Below are 22,205 nucleotides of genomic sequence, written 5' to 3'. Positions count from 1 at the left end.
TGACCAGGAACTGCGGGAGCCCCGCAACCCCACATCCAACCTCCTATACCATTCCTGCCTCCACACCAGCCCGCTCATCTGGCCAGGGACTCTGGGAGCTGCGTGCCCTCCAGAGCCCTCCCTCCCTCTGCACGGAGCCCTTCTCCTGGCCGGAGACTGCTGGAGCCTTGGGCACTCTGTGCCAAAGTCACTGGGTGCCAGGCACTCCCAGAACCATATTGCTGCACAACCCCCGGCCCTATTGCTGGAATCGGGTGTGTCACACTCCGGAGCTGCTTCCACAACACCTTGGAACACCTTGGCTGGGGCATCCCCAGAGGAGCTACACAGGGTCACTCCCTACAGAGATCCAGCAACAATAGAGTGATCCCACTGGGGTCTAATCTTGGAGAGATACCTCCGCAACCCTGAGGATGGCCAGAGGCAATGGTGAAAAACAATCATGAGGTGAAATCAACAGAAAAACTCTGGCAATATGAATATTCAGAGTAGATCAATGCCCCCGAGGATCAATGGGGCAGACACAGCACAAGATCCTATACACAAATAAGAAGCTGAGATGTCAGAAATCGAATTCAGAATCTGGATAGCAAATAAGATCGAATTAGAATTCCAAGCAGTAACCCAAACGATATCTCAAGAATTCAACAAATTCAAAGACCAAATAACCAAAGATTTTGACACATTGAGACAATAAATTGCAGCCCTCAAAGATCTGACAGAGTAGAATCCCTCAGTAACAGAATGGACCAAGCATAAGAAAGGATTTCTGACATTGAAGACAAAGCTTTTGAACGCTCCCAAACTCTCAAAGAGGAAGAGAAATGGAGGGCAAAAAAAAATTACTTTCTCAGAGAGCTCTAGGATAATTCGAACAAAACCAATATTTGTCTTATAGGGATCCCTGAAAGCGACAAAGTGGCTTCACAAGGCACAGAGTCCTTCTCCATGAGATTATAAAGGAGAACTTTCCAGACATGCCAAGAGATTCTGAAATTCAGATAGCAGACAGTTTCAGAACTCCAGCAGGACTCAACCCAAATAAGACATCCCCCAGACACATCATAATCGATTTCACTAAAGTTAATATGAAGGAGAAAATTCTGAAAGCAGCCAGACGAAAGAAAACCATCACCTACAAGGGCAAGAATATTAGAATAACTGCAGATCTCTCTGCTGAAACCTTTCAAGCTAGAAGAGGATGGTCATCGACTTTTAATCTCCTAAAACAAAATAGCTTTCGATCCAGGATCCTGTACCCAGCTAAACTGAGTCTCATTTATGACAGAGAAATTAATACTTCAATGACATTCACATGTTGAAGAAATTTGCCATAACTAAACCAGCTCTCCAGGACATTCTCAGGCCTATCCTCCATAAAGACCAGCGTAATGCTCCACCATAAAAGTAAACCCACCCAGAAAATTTTGATCAAATTCCAACTTCACAGTTACAAAAGGATTAAAAATGTCCACCGGACTCTCGAAAGGCTTATCAATATCCTCAATTAATGTGAATGGTTTAAATTGACCTCTAAAGAGGCACAGGTTGGCTGACTGGATACAAAAACTCAGGCCAGATATGTGCTGCATACAAGAATCTCATCTTACATTAAAAGACAAATAAAGACTCAAAGTGAAGGGATGGTCACACCAGACAAATGAAAAACAGAAAAAAGCAGGCATTGCAATTCTGTTCACAGACACAGTTGGCTTTAAACCAACCAAAATAAGGAGAGATAAGGATGGACACTTCATATTTGTTAAAGGTAATACTCAATATGATGAGATTTCAATTATTAATATTTATACACCCAACCATAACGCACCTCAGTTTATAAGAGAAACTCTAACAGACATGAGCAACTTGATTTCCTCCAGTTCCATAGTAGTTGGAGATTTTAATACCCCTTTAGCAGTGCTGGATAGATCCTCCAAAAAGAAGCTAAGGAAAGAAAGTTTAGATTTAAACTTAACCATTCAACATCTGGACTTAACAGACATCTACAGAACATTTCATCCCAACAAAACCGAATACACATTCTTCTCAACTGCCAGGGAACATACTCCAAAATTGACTACATCCTAGGCCACAAATCTAACCTCAGCAAATTTAAAAAAATAGAAATTATTCCTTGCATCTTCTCAGACCATCACAAAATAAAAGTTGAACTCAATAACAATAGGAATTTGTATACCCATACAAAAACATGGAAGCTAAACTTATGCTGAAGGATAGATGGGTTATAGACGAGATTCAGAAGGAAATCACCAAATTTTTGGAACAAAACAACAATGAAGACACGAATTATCAGAACCTCTGGGATATTGCAAAGGCAGTTCTAATAGGGAAATTTATAGCACTGCAAGCCTTCCTCAAGAAAATGGAAAAAGAGGAAATTAATAACTTAATGGAACATCTCAAGCAACTGGAGAAGGAAGAACATTCCAACCGCAAAGCCATCAGAAGAAAAGAAATAACCAAAATCAGAGCAGAATTAAATGAAATTAAAAACAAAAGAATTGTACAACAGATCAATAAATCCAAAAGCTGGTTTTTTGAAAAGATCATTAAAATAGATAAACATTTGGCCAACCTAAGCAGGAAAAAAAGAGTAAAATCTCTAATTACATCAATCAGAAATGGTAATGATGAAATAACAACAGACCCCTCAGAAATTCAAAAAATCCTTAACGAATACTACAAGAAACTCTACTCTCAGAAATACAAAAATCTGAAAGAAATTGACCAATACCTAGAAGTACACCACCTACCAAGACTTAGCCAGATGAAGTGGAAATGTTGAACAGGACTATATCAAGTTCTGAAATAGCATCAACTATACAAAATCTCCCTAAAAAGAAAAGCCCAGGACCAGATGCCTTTATGTCAGAATTCTACCAAACCTTCAAAGAAGAGCTAGTACCTATATTACTAAACCTCTTCCAAAATATAGAAAAAGAAGGAATATTACCCAACACATTCTATGAAGCAAACATCACCCTGATCCCCAAATCATGGAAAGACCCAACAAGAAAAGAAAATTATAGACCAATATCACTAATGAATATTGATGCTAAAATACTCAATAAGATCCTAACAAACAGAATCCAACAACACATCAAAAAAATTATACACCACAACCAAGTGGTATTTACCCCAGGGTCTCAAGGCTGGTTCAATATACGTAAATCTATAAATGTAATTCAGCACATAAACAAACTAAAAAATAAGGACCATATGATTCTTTCAATTGATGCAGAAAGCTTATAATAATATCCAGCATCCCTTCATGATCAGAACACTTAAGAAAATTGGTATAGAAGGGACATTTCTTAAACTAATAGAGGCCATCTACAGCAAACCCACAGCCAATATCGTATTGAATGGAGTTAAATTGAAATCATTTCCACTTAGATCAGGAACCAGGCAAGGTTGCCCATTATCTGTCTCCTTTGATCTTTAACATTGTAATGGAAGTTTTAGCCATTGCAATTAGGGAAGGAAAGGCGATCACGGGTATCCACATGGGTTCAGAAGAGATCAAATTTTCACTCTTCGCAGATGATATGATCGTATATCTGGAAAACACTAGGGATTCTACTACAAAACTTTTAGAAGTGATCAAGGAATACAGCAATGTCTCAGGCTACAAAATCAACACCCATAAATCTGTAGCCTTTATATATACACCAACAATAACCAAGCCAAAAAAACAATCAAGGACTCTATTCCTTTCACAGTAGTGCCAAAGAAGATGAAATATTTGGGAGTATATCTAACAAAGGATATTAAATATCTCTAAAAGAGAACTATGAAACTTTAAGAAAAGAAATAGCTGAAGATGTTAACAAATGGAAAAATATACCATGCTCATGGCTGGGAAGAATCAACATTGTTAAAATATCTATACTACACAAAGCAATATATAATTTTAATGCAATTTCTATTAAAGCTCCATTGTCATATTTTAAAGATCTTGGAAAAATAATACTTCGTTTTATATGGAATCAGAAAAAACCTTGAATAGCCAAAACATAACTCAGCAATAAAAACAAAGCAGGAGGAATCATGCTACCAGACCTGAAACTGTACTATAAATGGATAGTGATCAAAACAGTATGGTACTGGCACAAAAACAGAGAAGTAGATGTCTGGAACATAACAGAGAACCAAGAGATGAATCCAGCTGGTTACCGTTATTTGGTCTTTGACAAGCCAATTAAAAACATTCAGTGGGGAAAAGATTCCCTATTTAGCTGGGTGAACTGGCTGGCGATCTGTAAAAGACTGAAAATGGACCCAAACTTTTCACCATTAACTAAGATAAACTCTCACTGGATAAAAGATTTAAACTTAAGACATGAAACTATAAAAATACTTGAAGAAAGTGCAGGGAAAACTCTGAAGGAATCCGCCTGGGTGAATATTTTATGAGGAGGACTCCCCAGGCAATTGAAGCAGTATCAAAAATACATTACTGGGACCTGATCAAACTTAAAAGCTTCTGCACAGCCAAGAACATAGTAAGTAAAGCAAGCAGACAGCCCTCAGAATGGGAGAAAATATTTGCAGGTTATACCTCTGATAAACGTTTAATAACCAGAATCCACAGAGAACTCAGACGTATTAGCAAGAAAAGAACATGTGATCCCGTCTCAGGGTGGGCAAGGGACTTGAAGAGAAACTTCTCTAAAGAAGACATACGCACAATCTACAGACACATGAAATAAAGCTCATCATCTTTTATCATCAGAGAAATGCAAATCGAAACTACTTTGAGATAGCGCCTAACCCCAGTAAGAGTAGCCCACATAACAAAATCCCAAAACCAGAGATGTTGGCGTGGATGTGGAGAAAAGGCACACTTCTACACTGCTGGTGGGAATGCACACAAATACGTTCCTTCTGGAAGGATGTTTGGAGAATACTTAGAGTCCTAAAAACAGACCTGCCATTCAATCCTATAATTCCTTTACTAGGTTTATACCCAGAAGACCAAAAATCACAATATAACAAAGAAATCTGTACCAGAATGTTTATTGCAGCCCAATTCATAATTGCTAAGTCATGGAAGAAGCCCAAGTGACCACCGACCCATGAATGGACTAGTAAATTGTGGTACATGAATACCATGGAATATTCTGCAGTCTTAAAGAAAGATGGAGACTTTACCTCTTTCATGCTTACACGGATGGAGCTGGAATATATTCTTCTTGGCAGGGTATCTCAGGAATGGAAGAAAAAGTATCCAATGTACTCAGCCCTACTGTGAAGCTAAATTATATCTTTCACATGAAGGCTATAACCCAACTGTAGCACAAGACTATGAGGAAAGGGCCAAGGGAGGGGAAGGGAGGGGGGAGGTTAGGGTGGAGGGAGGGTAATGGGGCCACTCTTATGATGCATCTTAGAATAGGTACAGGCGAAGCTTACTAAATGCAGAATACAAATGTCTACATACGATAACTAAGATAATGCCATGAAGGCTACGTTAAACAGTTTGATGAGAATATTTTAGTTTGTATATGAAACCAGCACATTGTACCCCTTGATTGCACTAATGTACACAGCTATGATTTAACAATTAAAAAAAAAATCTAGAAAAACTGTCTTTTTGCTTTTTAAACAATGAGATGGACTAAAATCCCTCAAACCACAGAAATTCTAAGATAACAATTTAATGCTATGCTTATATTTTGAAGTTTTTCCCATATACAATATAGTATATCTGTTACAAAACTTTAATGACAGCAAGTATGTTGATATTATGAGTTCAAAAAAGACTCTCTAAACCATGCGACTGAGTAATATATAGACTCTGAAATATATCTTCTGATTAAAATTCCTCTTACATGCTAAGTAAACCTAAATCTAACTGATATCATATTTAATGTTTTAATTATGACATCCTGTAAGTATTAAAAATCAAAGTTTTAAAGCCAAATAAGAATGCCTCTCCCAGCTTGAAAGGACAAATATTTTTAAAATATAAAAAATAATTGATTGGGCGGTGCCTGTGGCTCAAGGAGTAGGGCGCCTGTCCCATATGCCGGAGGTGGTGGGTTCAAACCCAGCCCCAGCCAAAAAAAAAAAAAAATAATTGATCTTTACTATTTTCAGAGTATGAAAATAGATAAATACCATGGTCTTACTTTTGTGTAAAACACATTATGAATGATTTCATCAAATTCATCAGATAAACTGGAAACAGTTTTGTTTAATTTTTTAGGAAAATTGTATAAAATAAATCCATTCATCTATTTAGAGAAAATACATATGCACTGACTTTCTTAGAGTAAATAAGGAAGCAAAGTTGTAAAATGGGAGGGGAGATATAGTTCTGGGACCTGGGTGGTTTATCCACATAAATATTTACCACAAATGATTTAAGAATCATATAAGGAGATTTTTTTCATAGAAATTTATTTTTACTTCCATCAGTGAAATAACTAAAACCCATACACAAAAGCAGTCTGATGGGGTTGATTAATTTAATGAGAAGAAGAACCAACAGGCCATGTGTCAAATGAATAACAATGAAACAAATAATAGCGATCGTAATCCTACAAGCTATCTTTTCTTTTTTTTTTTGTAGGTTTTTGGCCAGGGCCGGGTTTGAACCCACCACCTCTGGTATATGGGGCCAGCGCCCTACTCCTTTGAGCCACAGACACTGCCCCTACTAGCTATGTCTTATTGAGTACTTGCCCTAAACCAGGCACTGACATTATGAGTCCTCTCCTCATTTTCCAGATGAAGAACAAGAATTCAGTCCCTAGCCCATGTGCTTTATCTGATTATACACTGCCCTGAAATATCTGTATTTAAGTTCACAAAAAATAGCATTAAATGTTTTCATATATACAAAAGGGAAAGATATAGCAGGATTTAAATTCAACTTTTTCTTAAATTATGCTATATACCTTTCTTCCAATAATGTTGCCAGAAATGAAAATACGCTTGAAGCTGGTTTGAAATTGCCTGAAAATCTCATAGCATATTCCCTTTGCTTATCTTTCCTGTTTGAAAATCTTTTGTCTGGTGGAGATGAATTTTATTTTTAGAAGCAGCCTGAAGGCATTTAATACCTTGTTTTATGCATAAGGTGATGATTACAGCGGTTAATGTAACATTGCTCAAAACTCTTTCACAGAAAGTCTTTTATGATATCATCATAGTGAAGTAGGTCAGACAATTCCTGGGCTTTGTTTTGTGCAGAATTTCTCAGATGCTTCGGGATTTCTCCACCAGGGTGATTTGAACGTTTTACCCAATAATATAAATTCTCCATGAATGTCATTGATCATTGAAGAACAACAAATCATCATTCATTTCACTTAGATTTTTGCAACACTACTTTTCTCCATGTTCGAGTTTCTACTGCAGACTTTCCTGGTTTATTTCCACGTTTTATTGGAAACAGCATATTTCATCACCACTTACTATTTTCCTCAAATACGCATTATTTTGTCCAGTTTGCTTGAAAGCACACAACAAATGTCAAGTTGTCACACTGTTTGTTCATCAGCCGTAATGTGTGAGACATCTTGGCAGATGATTCTTCCATTCTTGTTTTGTTATAAATGAAAATGTTTTGTTATATAATTTTAAATAATCATCTTCACAGTTAACTATTTAAACAATGCAAGTCTGTCTCCAATTTATTATTTCTGTTGGTCCCTTGGGTACTATATGCATTTTTATTTGAATCTTTACTCCAGACATACATTCATTGAAAAAATTTTTAAATACTGTGGGTAATATAATCATCACCAATGTACCTGCTGATAGACAAATATTAACTTTTTGTTACAATTATTTTACATTTTAAACAAATTAAATATTTCAGGTAAATTTGAATATCTGCTCCTCACTTCACATTATTTTTTCACTATAAGTGAAATTAATCACTATAAGTAGTGATTACTATCACTACTTATAGTGGTAGTAATATATGTACATAAGTAGTAATATATGTACACGATGTATAGAATTGTTTGTGTTACTTTTCCTTATTCATATTATCAAATTATATTACATGATATAGTTTGTTCTGTACCTTGCTTTTTACTTGACCTACTCAACCACCTTTTTGATATCTTGCGGGAGGTGGCTTTTTTATACAGAAAAGAGTATCTACAGTTAGTTATTTGTTTTTAAATTAATATCCTGTTTAATAGAACTTTAACTTGAAAGCCTAGCTTTTCATAATTTTCAAAGTAAACTTACAAATCTTATTTTTAGAAACTAGCCATTTGTGAATAAATTAAAATATCAGATTTTAATTGCTCTTGAATTAACACTCAATTTCTTTATGCAATTACTAGATTAAAATTCCCTAAATATTTGAAAATATTTCAAGAAAATTTAAGCAATTTCTCTTAAACATTTTATTTTTTTTACATATACATGTGTTTATTAGGTTTCCACTTTTTGCCTTCACAAAATTAAAAAGGCTTAAAATTTAATAACAAGAACAATGTTTAAGATAAGGACTAGAAACAAAAACTTCGTAAAGAATGAACAAAGATAAATACATTCAGAAAAGAAACCAGACGATTGCTGCATCGAAATATTGAGCAATAATAATAATAATACAAAGAAAGTAACATTCACACTGTCAAATAAGAGTATGTCTGTTATAAATGCTTTGACTCTGAGGTTCACTATGGAGTCATCAGTTAACTTCTTATTTTTTTTTTCCAAAGTCTCAAAAAATAGACAACTAATATTTATAAATAAAAGTAAAAAATAATTTCAAAAAACAGATATTGCCAAATCTTATAGACAATAGAAAAAGAAGAAATACTTCAAAATCATTCAACTTAATCTGGATACACCTGATAGTAAAATTGGAGAAAATATATTATTATAAAGTGGAAATTACAAACATATTTCACTTATAAATGAGGATGCAATATCCTAAACAACATATTAACAAGTTGAATTAAAAATTAATGTTTAAGTAATGTACTTTGGTCAAAATTAAATCCAATTTACATGAGAACTAGTCACCATTTTCTTTTCTTTTTCTTCTTTTCCCTTCCCTCACCCCCTCCCTCCTTCTCTGATCTCCCCTTCCCCATGACCCACCATGTCATTAATTATCATTAATTGTCCTAATATCAAAGTTGAATACATAGGATTCATACTTCTCCATTCCTGTGATGCTTCACAGAAATAATGTGTTCCACCTCCATCCAGGTTAGTACAAATGCTGCAAAATCTCCATTTTTTTAATGGCTGAATAATATTCCGTGGTATACATACACCACAGCTTACCAATCCATTCCAGGGTTGAAGGACATTTAAGTTGTTTCCACATTTTAGTGTTTGTAAATTGGGCTGCGATAAACAGCCTAGTACAAGTGTCTTTATAATAAAAGGTTTTTTTTTTTTTTCCTTCTGGATAGATGCCCAGGGATGGGATTGCAGGATCAAACGGGAGGTCTAGGTTGAGTTCCTTGAGGTTTCTCCATACTTCCTTCTAAAAAGGTTGTATTAGTTTGCAGTCCCACCAGCAGAGTAAAAGTGTTCCTTTCTCTCCACATCTGCGCCAGCATCTGCAGTTTTGAGATTTTGTGATATAGGCCATTCTTTTTGGGGTTAGATGATATCTCAGGGTGGTTTTAATTCACATTTCTCTAATAATTAGGGATGATGAACATTTTTTCATGTGTTTGCTAGCCATTCGTCTGTCCTCTTTAGAGAAAATTAATTCTATTCATCTCTCTTCCCCATTGATGTATGGGATTGTTGGCTTTTTCTTGTGGATTAATTAAAGTTCTGTATAGATCCTGGTTATCAAGCTTTTGTCTGATTCAAAATATGCCAATATCCTTTCCCATTGGGTAGGTTGTGTATTTGCTTTGGTTGTTGCCTCCCCGGCTGTACAGAAGCTTTTCAGTTAATTAAATCCCATTTGTTTATTATTGCTGTTGTTGCTATTGCCATGGCAGTCTTCCTCATAAAGTCTTTCCCCAGGCCAATATCTTCCAGTGTTTTTCCTATACTTTCTTTTAGGATTTTTATCATTTCATGCCTTAAATTTAAGTTCTTTATCCATCTTGAATCAGTTTTTGTGAGTGGAGAAAGGTGCGGGTCCAGTTTCAGTCTTTTACATGTGGATATCCAGTTCTCCCAGCACCATTTATTGAATAGGGATTCTTTTCCCCAGTGTATCTTCTTGTTTGGTTTATCGAAGATTAGGTGGCTGTAAGTTATTGGTTTCATTTCCTGGTTATCTATTTGATTCCAAATGTCTGTGTCTCTATTTTTGTGCTAGTACCATGCCGTCTTGACCACTGTGGCCTTGTAATACATCCTGAAATCTGGTATGGTGAAACCCCCGGCTTTGTTTTCGTTACGAAGAACTGCCTTAGCTATACAGGATTTTTTCTGGTTCTGTACAAAATGCAGAATCATTTTTTTTCATGTTTTGAAAGTAGGGTGTTGGTATTTTAATAGGGATGGTGTTGAATTGGTAAATTGCTCTAGGAAGTATAGACATTTTAACAATGTTGATTCTTCCCAGGCATGAGCATGGTATGGTCTTCCATTTGTTAATATCCTCTGCTATTTCCTTTTTTAGGGTTTCATAATTTTCGTTATAGAGGTCCTTCACTTCTTTTGTTAGGTGTATTCCTAAGTATTTCATTTTCTTTGGGGCTACGGTGAAGGGAGTTGTGTCCTTAATTAACCTCTCGTCTTGGCTGTTGTTGGTGTATACAAAGGCAACTGACATGTGAACATTGATTTTATATTCTGAGACATTACTGTATTTTTTGATGACTTCCAAGAGTCTTGTGGTTGAGTCTTTAGGGTTCTCTAAATATAAGATAATATCATCAGCAAAATGGGAGAGTTTGACCCCCTCTGCTCCGATTTGGATGCCCTTTATTTCCTTGTCTTGCCTAGTTGTATTGGGTAGAACTTCCAGCACTATGGTGAATAGTAATGGTGACAGAGGACAGCCTTGTCTGGTTCCAGTTCTAAGAGGAAAAGCTTTCAGTTTTACTCCAATTAGCTGTGGGTTTGTCATAGATAGCTTCAATCAGTTTAAGAAATGTGCCACCTATGCCTATACTCCTCAGTGTTCTAACTAGAAAAGGGTGCTGGATTTTATCAAATGCTTTTTCTGCATCTATTGAGAGGATCATATAGTCTTTGGTTTTGCTTCTGTTGATATGATGAATAACGTTTATGGACTTGGGTATATTAAACCAGCCTTGCATCCCTGGGATGAAACCTATTTGATCATGATGTATGGCTTTTTTGATGATAAGCTGTAATCTATTGGCTAAGATTTTGTTGAGAATTTTTGCATCTGTATACATTAGTGAAATTGGTCTGAAATTCTCCTTTTTTAGTTGTGACTTTCCTGGTTTTGGTATCAGGCTGATGTTTGCTTCGTAGAACATGTTGGGGAAGATTCCTTCCTCCTCAATTTTTTGAAATAATTTCTGCAGTACGGGAATAAGCTCTTCTTTGAAGGTTTGATAGAATTCTGGTGTGAAGCCATCTGGACCAGGGCATTTTTTTGTTGGGAGATTTTTTTATTGTTTCTTTGATCTCAGTACTTGAGATTGGCCTGTTCAGGAGATCTGTTTCATCTGGGCTGAGTCTAGGGAAAGGGTGTCATTCCAAATATTGATCCATTTCCTTCACACTGTCAAATATCTGGGCATAAAGTTTCTTTAGTATTCAGAGATAATCTCTTGTGTCTGTGTGGCATCAGTTGTTATTTCCCATTTATAATTTCTGATTGAGATTACTAGAGATTTTACTTTTTTATTTCTAGTTAGTCTGGCCAAAGGTTTATCTATTTTATTAATTTTTTCAAAAAACCAACTCCTTGTTTCATTAATTTTCTGAATGATTCTTTTGTTTTCAATTTCATTGATCTCTGATTTAATTTTGGATATTTCTTTTCTGCTGGGTTTAGGCTTAGATTGTTTTTCTTTTTCCAATTCCATCAGATGGCTTATGAGTTTGTTGGTGTGCTCTCTGTTTTTCGAATGTAGGCATCTAAAGCCATAAATTTTCCTCTCAGAACCGCTTTTGCTGTATCCCATAGGTTTTGGTAGCTTGTGTCTTCATTGTTGTTATACTCAAGGAAGTTAATGATTTCCTTTTTTATTACTTCCTGCACCCAACTATCATTTAGCATAAGGTTGTTTAACTTCCATGCCTTTGTGTGAGGTTAAGCGTTTTTGTTGGAGTTGAGTTCTACTTTTAGTGCCTTGTGGTCTGAGAAGATGCAAGGTAGAATTTCAGTATTTTTGATTCTGTTGTGTCCTAGGATAAGATCAATTTTGGACAATGTTCCATGGGATGATGAGAAGAATGTATATTCTTTATCTTTGGGATGGAGTATTTCATATACATCTATCAAGCACAGTTGTTCTAGGGTCTCATTTAAATCTCTAATATCTTTGTTTAATTTCTGTTTAGAGGATCTGTGCAGCTCTGGGAGAGGGGTATTGAAGTCCCCTGTTATTATGGTGTTACAGGATATCATACTGCTCAGACTAAGCAAGTCTGTTTCAAGAATCTGGGAGCATTTAAATTTGGTACATAAATATTTAGAATGGAAATGTCTTCTTGTTGTATTTTTCCTTGACCAATATGAAGTGACCATCATTGTCTTGTTTGACTTTAGTTGCTTTAAATCCACATGTATCTGAAAATAAGATTGCAACCCCTCTTTTCTTCTGAATTCTGTTTGCCTGAAAAATTGTCTTCCAACCGTTAACTCTGAGTTTTAATTTTTCTTTTGGCATGAGGTGTGTTTCCTGCAGACAGCAAATAGATGACTTGTGTTTTTTAATCCAATCAGCCAATCTGTGCCTCTTCAGTGGGAAATTCAAGCCATTGACATTTATTGGGATAATTGATAAGTATGGTAGCATTCTATCCATCTTATTTTGTGAAAGTCCATTGTTTAGTTTTGTCTTTTGCATCATTGTGGGAACTAGGTTCTGTCCTTTAACTTCTGGGAGTGTACTTTGCAGAAGGTCCATTGTGATGTCAGTGTGTAGAACGGGTTGAAATATTTCCTGTAAAGCTGGTCTTCTTGTGGCGAATTTCCTCAATGTTTGCATATCAATAAAAGATTTGATTTATCCATCAATTTCAAAGCTTAGCTTAGTGGGATATAGAATTCTAGGCTGGAAATTGTTCTGTTTAAGTAGATTAAAGATAGATTACCATTGTCTTCTGGCTTGAAAAGTTTCATTAGAGAAGTCCATGGTCACCCTGATAGATTTGCCCCTATAGGTTAGTTGGCTCTTACTCCTGGCAGCCTGTAAAATCTTTTCTTTTGTCTTGACTTTAGATAGATTCATCACATGTGCCTTGGAGAAGCTCTCTTTGCGTTGAGGTGACCAGGGGACTGATATCCCTCTGAAAAGAGTATGTCAGAATCTTTGGTGATATTTGGGAAATTTAACTCAGATAGTTAAAGAGGCAGAAAAGACAGAGAAAGCAGAACATTCACTGACAGAATTATGAGACTCCATAAAGCTTTCAAACATACGAGTTATAGGTATCCCAGAAGGGGAAGAAGAATGCCCCAGAGGAATGGAAGCCATTCTAGAGAATATTATAAATGAAAATTTCCCTCTTAAACATTTTTAAAACCACAAATTAGAGAAATCTGTGTTTAGTGCTTCAAATGCTCAGGAAACAGACTTTCAAATACTCCCAAAACCAAAGCCTTCCTAAGCATTCAAACACTAAACGGATGGTTCAATAAAATAAAATAAATCTAAATGGATAGTTCTAATAAATCAGATTGCCTTAAGCATCTAAACATTGATTAGAACGTAGGTTAAATCTTTTTAAGTATTTCAATTAAAATATCATTTATGTCAAATTCCTTTAGCACAAATACAAATGAACAAAACCATTACAAATCTTTACTACATTTGCACTTAATACTAAGCATTTATTTCATTTCTTTAGCATCTCTACCATTCGTCATATGATCAAATGTTAAAATTGTTTGCTATGGAAGCAAAATGACCATCTTATACTGCATGTTTGGTTCATGATTAAGATTAACAGACAATAGAATTAAAATTTTGATAATGTATGCAGATTTGGATTTTAGCCAGAGAATTGAGATTAAAACATAGGAACCTGGGTGATATTTTCTTACATGGCAGAGAGTTGCTGTTGGGATGAGATCTTTCTCACAGTGCTATTTTCTCCTGGGTATGTGGTCCTTAGGGAGAAGTGGTTTCTCACAACCTGTTATATGCATCCTTTAATTGTCACCATCATCTTTTTTTTTTTTTAACTTCTTATACACAACTTTTTACAGCAGCCTCCTGAAAGTTTTACCATATGATTTTTTTCTTATGGGATTGATGCTCATAAAATACGACATACTAGTTCAGTTAAGATGCATTTTTTCTGTAAACAACATTTGAAAAATCTAGATACCTTTACTACCATATATTTCATAAGATTGTCCTAGTTTGCATAATAAATTCATGGTCTTTGACAGGACTCTCTCTTTTTTTTTTTTAATTTAGTGCTCTGATTGTCACGAACAACCCCTGAAGGCATTTTTCCTCCTTTATAGATACCTTTGAAAGCATTCTCACTTTTTAGTAACAACTACCTATTTCAAATACAACTTTATTTTCTCTACCCTGTGACAGGGAATCAATTACTCTTTAAGGAGTCCTGGCTCCTTTTATAGAATATAGAGACCAAAATCTGGGCATCAGGAGTGCACCTCAGATTTTTATTCATGAGTCCTGAGATAGAAATAATGACCTTTTTTCCGGGCTATGTAATAACTAAGCTAGGAAAGACACTTTTTGAAGGTCATGTGAATTCCAGGAGTTTATTTTACCTTTAAATTCAATTTTATTATGGTTTATTAAAGATTTTATTGTTCAAGTATGAAATGTTTTTTTCCTCATGTATTTTCCTTTCAGACTATCATTCTTTCACCCCTCCAAATGTGCCATTTTACTGGGTGTCATATCAAGCTCTATGATTAAATTATGAGAAAGTCTAACCTTTGTATAATTAGATGGGACTTGCTCTGATCCTGTCTCCCTCCCAGCTTCATCTGAGGCTTCTCTTTCTTTACATAAATCATAATTTCACAGTGATTTTTTTAGATAAGCATTATATTTTCAAGGTTTTTCTGTTATACTATATATTTTTACTATCAGAGACAATGCTATGTAAAAAGTGTCCTTGTATATTTCTCTGTCACCATGCGCTAGAGTTTCTCTGGGGTCTAAGAAGGGTAATTATTAGGTTATAGGCTTCACTTTACCAGGTATTGACAAATCACCTTCAAACTGGGTTGACAATTTGCACTCCCACAGGGAGCATATGAGATTTCCCATTTCTCCTCATGCTCACCAATACTTGATACTGTAAACATTTTCATTTTTTTCTACTTCTGATAATAAGAAATGTCCTCTCTTCATTGTTTTTCTTTTCAGTCTTGATTACAAGTGAGATTGAGCATCTTTTCTTTTTCCTTTTTTTTTTTTATTAAATCATAGCTGTGTGCATTTTCATCTGTGTATTTGCCACTTAGGGTTCCTGTTTAGTGAATTTTCTCTCCATGCTTATTTCTCTTTCATATCTTTCTCTTCTTTTAGATGCTGTTATCTATTCTAAATAATTATCATATATGTTAATATATACCATCTCTCAGGTACTTTATTTTTTAGCATTGTGATATGTTTTTATTATAGAGACAATGTGTATTTTTATCTAGCCAATTAATTATTAAGTATTAATTATTTATTAATAAAGTCACTTATTATTTATTTTGTGTTTTGTGTCTTACATACCATATCAAATCTTTTTTTGCCCTGATGTAAGGTAGATACTCTCCTAAGCTTTCAAGATTTTCCAAGTTCCATTTTCACATTTAGGTCTTTAAATCATTTAGTTATTCTTATGTGTGGTACTGAGAAACAAGTCTAATTCATTTTGCATTTATTTCCAGAGGCAATTGTCCCAGTATCACTTTTAGTTCCATTTTCCTCTTTTCTTTAGTGATTTTTAGTGCCTTTTTACCATACACCATGATACAGATGCTTGAGAATGCTTCTGGGCACTATATCCTTTTGCATAGATCTACTTTTCATCAATCCCTGTGACCTCCAACATTCTTTTATTATTTTTAATTTAAAGAGGTTTATTCTGTGCCAAATTTGAGGACCATGACATGGAGCCACCCAAGAAGCTTTGAGCAAGTGGATTTGTGGTGGTGTGGTCCCAGTTTGGTTTATACATTTTGGGGGAGACAAGAATTATGGGTGAAGTCATAAATCAATACATGGAAAACATAAATTGGTTCAGCCCAAAAAAGTGAGACATCCGGAAGGGGCATGCTTACAGGTAATAGGTGAGATTAAAGACTCTGTAGCTGACAATTAGCTGAAAGAGTTAGTCTTTGCCTAAAAGACCAGGAATCAGTGAACAGGAATGATTAAGATAAAGGGTCCATTAATTATAGACCCTTAAAGGAAGAGACTGAGTCGAACAGTGTGTTGTGTATATTGAGGACCTGCAGGTAGGTCTTGCATAGCCTAGAGCATCTCTAAGAAGGGGCAGGGGTGTAATGAGGTGTGTTCGATCTCCTTTCTCAAGGCTAGCAATTCTTGATTACTGTATATTTATAACATTTAGTAGAGCAGCTCTCTCCTCATTTTTTTTTTTTTGTAGTTACCGTGCCTAATCTTGGACCTTACTCTACTATGTGCAACTAAATCACTTTGTCAGCCTGCCCCCTACCAAACAAAGGTTGCTTATGATTAGCTTGGAAAGTGACAGCATTTATAGAAGAATTCGAAATACCTAAATATATTATGTCTTCCTGTCTTAGTTTGAAGAATTTGAAATACCTAAATATATTATGTCTTCCTGGCTTAGTCCTTTTAAGCTGCTATAACAAAATGCCACAAACTGTGTGACTTAACAAACAACAGAAATTCGTTTCTCATAGGTCTGGAGGTTGGAAAGTCAGCAGGTTTGGTGTCCGGGGAATGCCTGCTTTCTGGCTCAGAGATGGCACATTCATGCTGCGTGCTACATGGTGGAAGGGGTGAGGGGTCTCTCTTGGGCCTCTCTTATAAGGGCACTAATTTCATTTATGAGGCTTCACTTCCATAAGCTCCAACTAACTGCACCTGCTAATACCATCACCTTGAGGGTTAGAGTTTCAATATATGAATTGGGAGTGGAGGCGAGTCATTCAGCCCATAGCACTTGCCAGCCATGCGTTTGTCCTATTTTGCCATTCATTCAGGCATTCTGGGAGAAATAACGAAGGTCACAGACACATGAGTGTCGTTATATTGATGCCTGGAAACCTTAAAGGGTTTGTTGCCATGGTGAATAGTGTCTTTTGATTCTACTTCATTTTTCATTTGGCTTTTGCTGCTGTATAGAAACACTGTTGGTTTTTATATTTTATTTGATCCTATATCCTGCAACTTCAATAGATTTTATCTTATCTTGGATTTTACATATAAAGTATGTCAACTTCTTTCTCTACCTTTCTAAAAGTCAGTTTCTTATTGCTTTGACTAGAACCTCTAGTACAAGGTTAAATGGGAGGATTGATAGCTCAAAGGGCAAATGGCAGTAGCAAAAGTATGGACAGTTGGGTCAACTCAAAGTTAGTGGAGCAGAAGGAAATTAAAGCTGTCAATAAGATTATATTTAAAACTATTAACTGTGTTAATCCAGCTGGACAGTGCTGATGAAGGTGATGATAGCCAATTTTATTGACTAAGTATTACTACAGTTCATAAACTACTAAATATTTTATATTTGTATCATATATACACCTTTGGAAAACTGTATGAGGAACATTAACTATTATCATTACCATCTTAGGGATGAGAAAATGATTTCTGGAGAAATTTAGCACCTCACTCATGGTTATATACCTATAATTGATGGGTACAGGACACCAGTTTGGGTATTTTCCATTGGAAAGTCTTAATATTAGACCATTGACTTTAGTTCTTTAATTATATAAAGGATAGAAATAGAGGTAATGGGCTTCCACACTAGTACAAATTATTTTCATCCCATTTTCACTTCTTCCTTAAGTATGCTTCTGGTTATTTTCTCTCGAGTTTTTTTTTTTTAAAAACAGGACAGAAATCCACATGTTTCAGATGTCACTTAAGAAACACTAAACTGCCTACCAATTATGTTCTAAGCATGATGGGACATTCAAAGATAGCTTAACACAGTTCTTCAGAGAAATTTTGGTAAGCCAAAACAGACAAATGAGAACATGACCAACTATAATTTCAGGCAAAATAAAAGAAGTGTTATAAATAAAAGTACAAGAAAAATGCTACTTGGAATAAAAGGGAATAGATTCGATTTCATTTTAAGACTTTTTTCGGTTGGTGAATCTGCGATTCAGGCATTACTTTTAGGCTTTTTGATTGTATATGCACTGGTTAAAAGAGATAAAAAGATAGAATGTAAGTGAGTTTCCCTGGAGGATTGCCCATTCCCTTGATGATTTTTGATGAGCCAAATAGAAAAAATGAGATAGTACACTTTCCCATTAAGTAATAATCTTATGAAATATATGCCACTTTAAAAGCCAAAATATCCTCATTTAAATTTTGAAAGATCTGTGTTATTTCAGATATATTTAATTTCTGAATTTTATTCCTCCTGTACAAAGAGAGCATCATGTTAAATGTGGACGTGGATGGTTCTGAGGTTCATTTGCATAATAGTAGTGCAGAGCAGAGTGCAGAACTCAACTAGGCAATACTCTTCCTAAAAGGCCTGAATTTGCACAAGCAAATCTTGGGGGAAACGTCCTCTAAATACATGAGATGTGACAAATTTTTTTTAAATGCCCCTAAATCCAGAGCAAAGTAAGAATCTATCAGTAGGTGATGTGTTCAGGGAAAGCTAGAGACACCAACATTGTATTAAGAGAATAAGATCATTTCTAATTTGTATTTTTTTCATTATTATGGGTGCACAATAGTAGCACATATTTATAGGATACATGTGATGTTTTGAGATAATGCATACAATTAATCAAATCAAGATAACTGGGGTCACCTCAAGCATGTAACATTTCTTTGTGTTATGACATTCTAACTCCACTCTTTTGGTTATTTTTGTTGTGCTTTCAGACATTGTTCATTACTAACTAATTATGTTTTTATCCTGATTGACTATCGCCACTTTATCTTTCTTAGCCTCTTGTAACCATCATTCTACTCCCAGTCGTCATGAGGACAATTGTTTTAATATTTAGCTCCCTGATATGAGTGAGAACAAGCAAGGTTTGTTTTTCTGCACTTGGTTTATTTCACTTAGCATCATTTTCTCCAGTGCCATCCATGTTGTTGCAAATGATAGAATTTCATTCTTTTCTATGGCTATATAATATTCCATTGTGTGTATATAGCACAGTTTCTTTATTCATTCATCCAGTGATAGGCACTTAGTATGATTCCAAATCTTGGCTGTTGTGAGCAGGGCTGCAATAACATGAAAGTGCAGCTTCTTTTCAATATGCTGATTTTCTTTCTTTTGGATATATACCTAGCAGCAGAATTTCTGGGTCACATGGTAGTTCTATTTTAGTTTTTTTGAGGATCCTCCCTACTGGATTCTGCATAGTAGCTGCACTAACTTACATTCCCATCAACAGTGTACAGGGTTCCCCTTTCTCCACACCCCCACCAGCACTCATTATCGCCTGTCTGTTAGGTAAAAGCCATTTTAACTGGGGTGCAGTAATATGCCATTGTTCTTTGATTTGCATTTCTCTGATGACTAATGACATTGAGCATTTTTTAGGTACTTGCTAGTTATTTGTATGTCTTCTTTTGAGAAATATCTATTCACATCCTTTGCCTATTTTTTTAGTCTACTTATTTGATTTTTTTCCCTTATGAGTGGTTAGAGCTCCTTATACATTCTATTTAAATATATTACTGTACGTTGCCATGTGTAATGCATATGTTTTGCCCAAACTTCTGAGGGAAAAATAAGGATATGCCTTGTATATGGGTAGGACTAATTCCATATCTATATAAATGTTTTTATTCTTTTATTTATCTTTGTGCATTAAAAGTGTAATTGTAGAAAGCAATAACAATATCCATTTGCAGAGGAATTACCTGGAAAATGGTAACTGGGGTTGGTGAACATACAATAGACTTGCAATAAAAGCATTTTTGGCCAACGATCAGTGCTGTATTTCTCTTCACACACTAGGCAGGAGCTAGCAATCTAGCTGATATCTACAAAAATTACTTCAGGACACTCTGTGGAGGAAATCTGAAGAAAAGCTTCTTCGTATGACAAGACAGAAGAAGGCAAAAGAAACCTACACAGTTGCCAGAGGCAGAACAGGAGGTAAAGACAAAGACCACGTAAGACCATCTTTAAAAGAAAAAGATTTCCAAAAGAAAAGATTCCAGGTGGAGTCATTGTTCGTGTGCATGAAAAAAGGTGGGTGAATGAAGAAGGCACGAGAATCTGGTTTAACCACGTCTGGTCATGAAGGCCTGGAGGATTACTTTCAAAAATAGCTTTGCTTGTTTCGGGTCACTTTAAAGCCCAAGTCACACAAAGAGGAAAACCCAACTTGCTGTGATATGTACTGGGCTGACCAGCCAACTTCAGCCTCTTCGTGTGTCAGTAAACAAGCTCTTTAAGGCCCTAATGAAGAAAGAGTGGACATCATGGATGCTGCCAGCTATTAATGATTTAACACCTACAGGCAGAATCAAGAGGGTATCCATCGCCCAGGTTTATGATGGGATCCTAAGATCGTGGAACAATGTCAAGAAGGAAGGGGTTGAGAAATTGTTTAAAAAATGCAACACCAGCGATGCTTTCCGTGGGACAGAGGACAGTGACATTTACTGGGATAAGGAAAGTGACTCTTCAGAAGACATCAGTAATGTAGAAAGTGAAGAATGATGTTGACAGTGACAAAGAGGTCTTGGTCTTCTATGATGAGTAAATATTGTAAGTTTATTTATTTATTTATTTATTGAGGCAGAGTCTCACTCTGTTGCCCTCAGTAGAGTGCTGCAGTGTCAAAGCTCACAGGAACCTCCAGCTCTTGGGCTTAAGTGCTTCTCTTACCTCAGCCTCCCAAGTAGTTGGAACGACAGGTGCCTGCCATAATGCCCAGCTATTTTTTGGTTGTAGTTGTCATTGTTGTTTGGCAGGCCTGGGCTGGATTCGAACCCACCAGCTCTGGTGTATGTGGTCATCACCGTAGTTGCTGAGCCACAGCTGCCAAGCCAATATTATAAGTTTATTAATGGTACATAAAATTTCTTATACCTTTTATGTGTTCTTGTGTTTCGTGGTTATTTGTTTCATGAAATTTCTTGTATCATAATATGTAAAAAATAAATGCTAAAATTCCTTTATGATGCAAAAAAAGTATATATTTTTTATAAAATATAAACAAATAAAAATTTAAATTAAAAAATTGAAAACAAAAGATTTTTTTACTGAAAGTTTGAGAGAAAAACATGAATGCACATTATACACAGGAGCACGTTGTACATGGTGAAATATAGTAATCCTTCCTATATGGATAGTGTGCAAACATTTTCTTCTGTTCTGTGGGTTGTCTCTTCACTTTGTTGGTCATTTCCTTTGCTGTGCAGAAGCTTTTAAGCTTGATGTGGTTTCATTTGTCCAGTTTTTCTCTGGTTGCCTATACTTTAGGGGTAATACTCAAGAATTCCTTGCCCAGACCAATGTCCTAAATCATTTTCCTCCATGTTTTTTTTTTAGTTTTTTCATAGTTTCAGGTCTTACGTTTAAGTCTTTAATCCATTTTGCTTTGATTTTTTATGTGGTAAGAGATAAGGTTCTAGTTTAATTCTTCTGCAATATGGATCTTCCCAGCACCACTTATTGAAAGGTTTCCCCAATGTAAGTTCTTGACACCTTTGTTGAAGATAAGTTCCCCATACATATGTGGATTTATTCGTAGTTCTCTAATCTGTTCTTTGGTCTATGTGTCTGTTTTTATGCCAGTACCATGCTGGTTTGGTTACTACAGCTTTGCAGTATAATTTGAAGTCAGCTGATATGATTCCTCCAGTTTTATTCTTTTTGTTCAGGATAGTTTTGGCTATTATGGGTATTTTGTGGTTCCATATAAATTTCATGATTTTTTTTTCTATTTC

The 22,205-nt window shown here is 35.5% G+C and overlaps 1 protein-coding gene across 3 annotated transcripts in view; it reads left to right on the top strand.

The window, feature by feature from the left end:
- Positions 1-22,205, top strand: part of KCNQ5 (potassium voltage-gated channel subfamily Q member 5) — a 583,497-nt gene that overhangs the window by 239,134 nt on the left and 322,158 nt on the right. The window lies entirely within an intron of this gene.

Source organism: Nycticebus coucang, chromosome 9, assembly GCF_027406575.1.
Source record: "Nycticebus coucang isolate mNycCou1 chromosome 9, mNycCou1.pri, whole genome shotgun sequence".
In the NCBI taxonomy this organism is placed as follows: Eukaryota; Metazoa; Chordata; class Mammalia; order Primates; family Lorisidae; genus Nycticebus; species Nycticebus coucang.
Note: the sequence above shows the minus strand (reverse complement) of the source record. Positions and strands in the feature narration are given on the sequence as shown.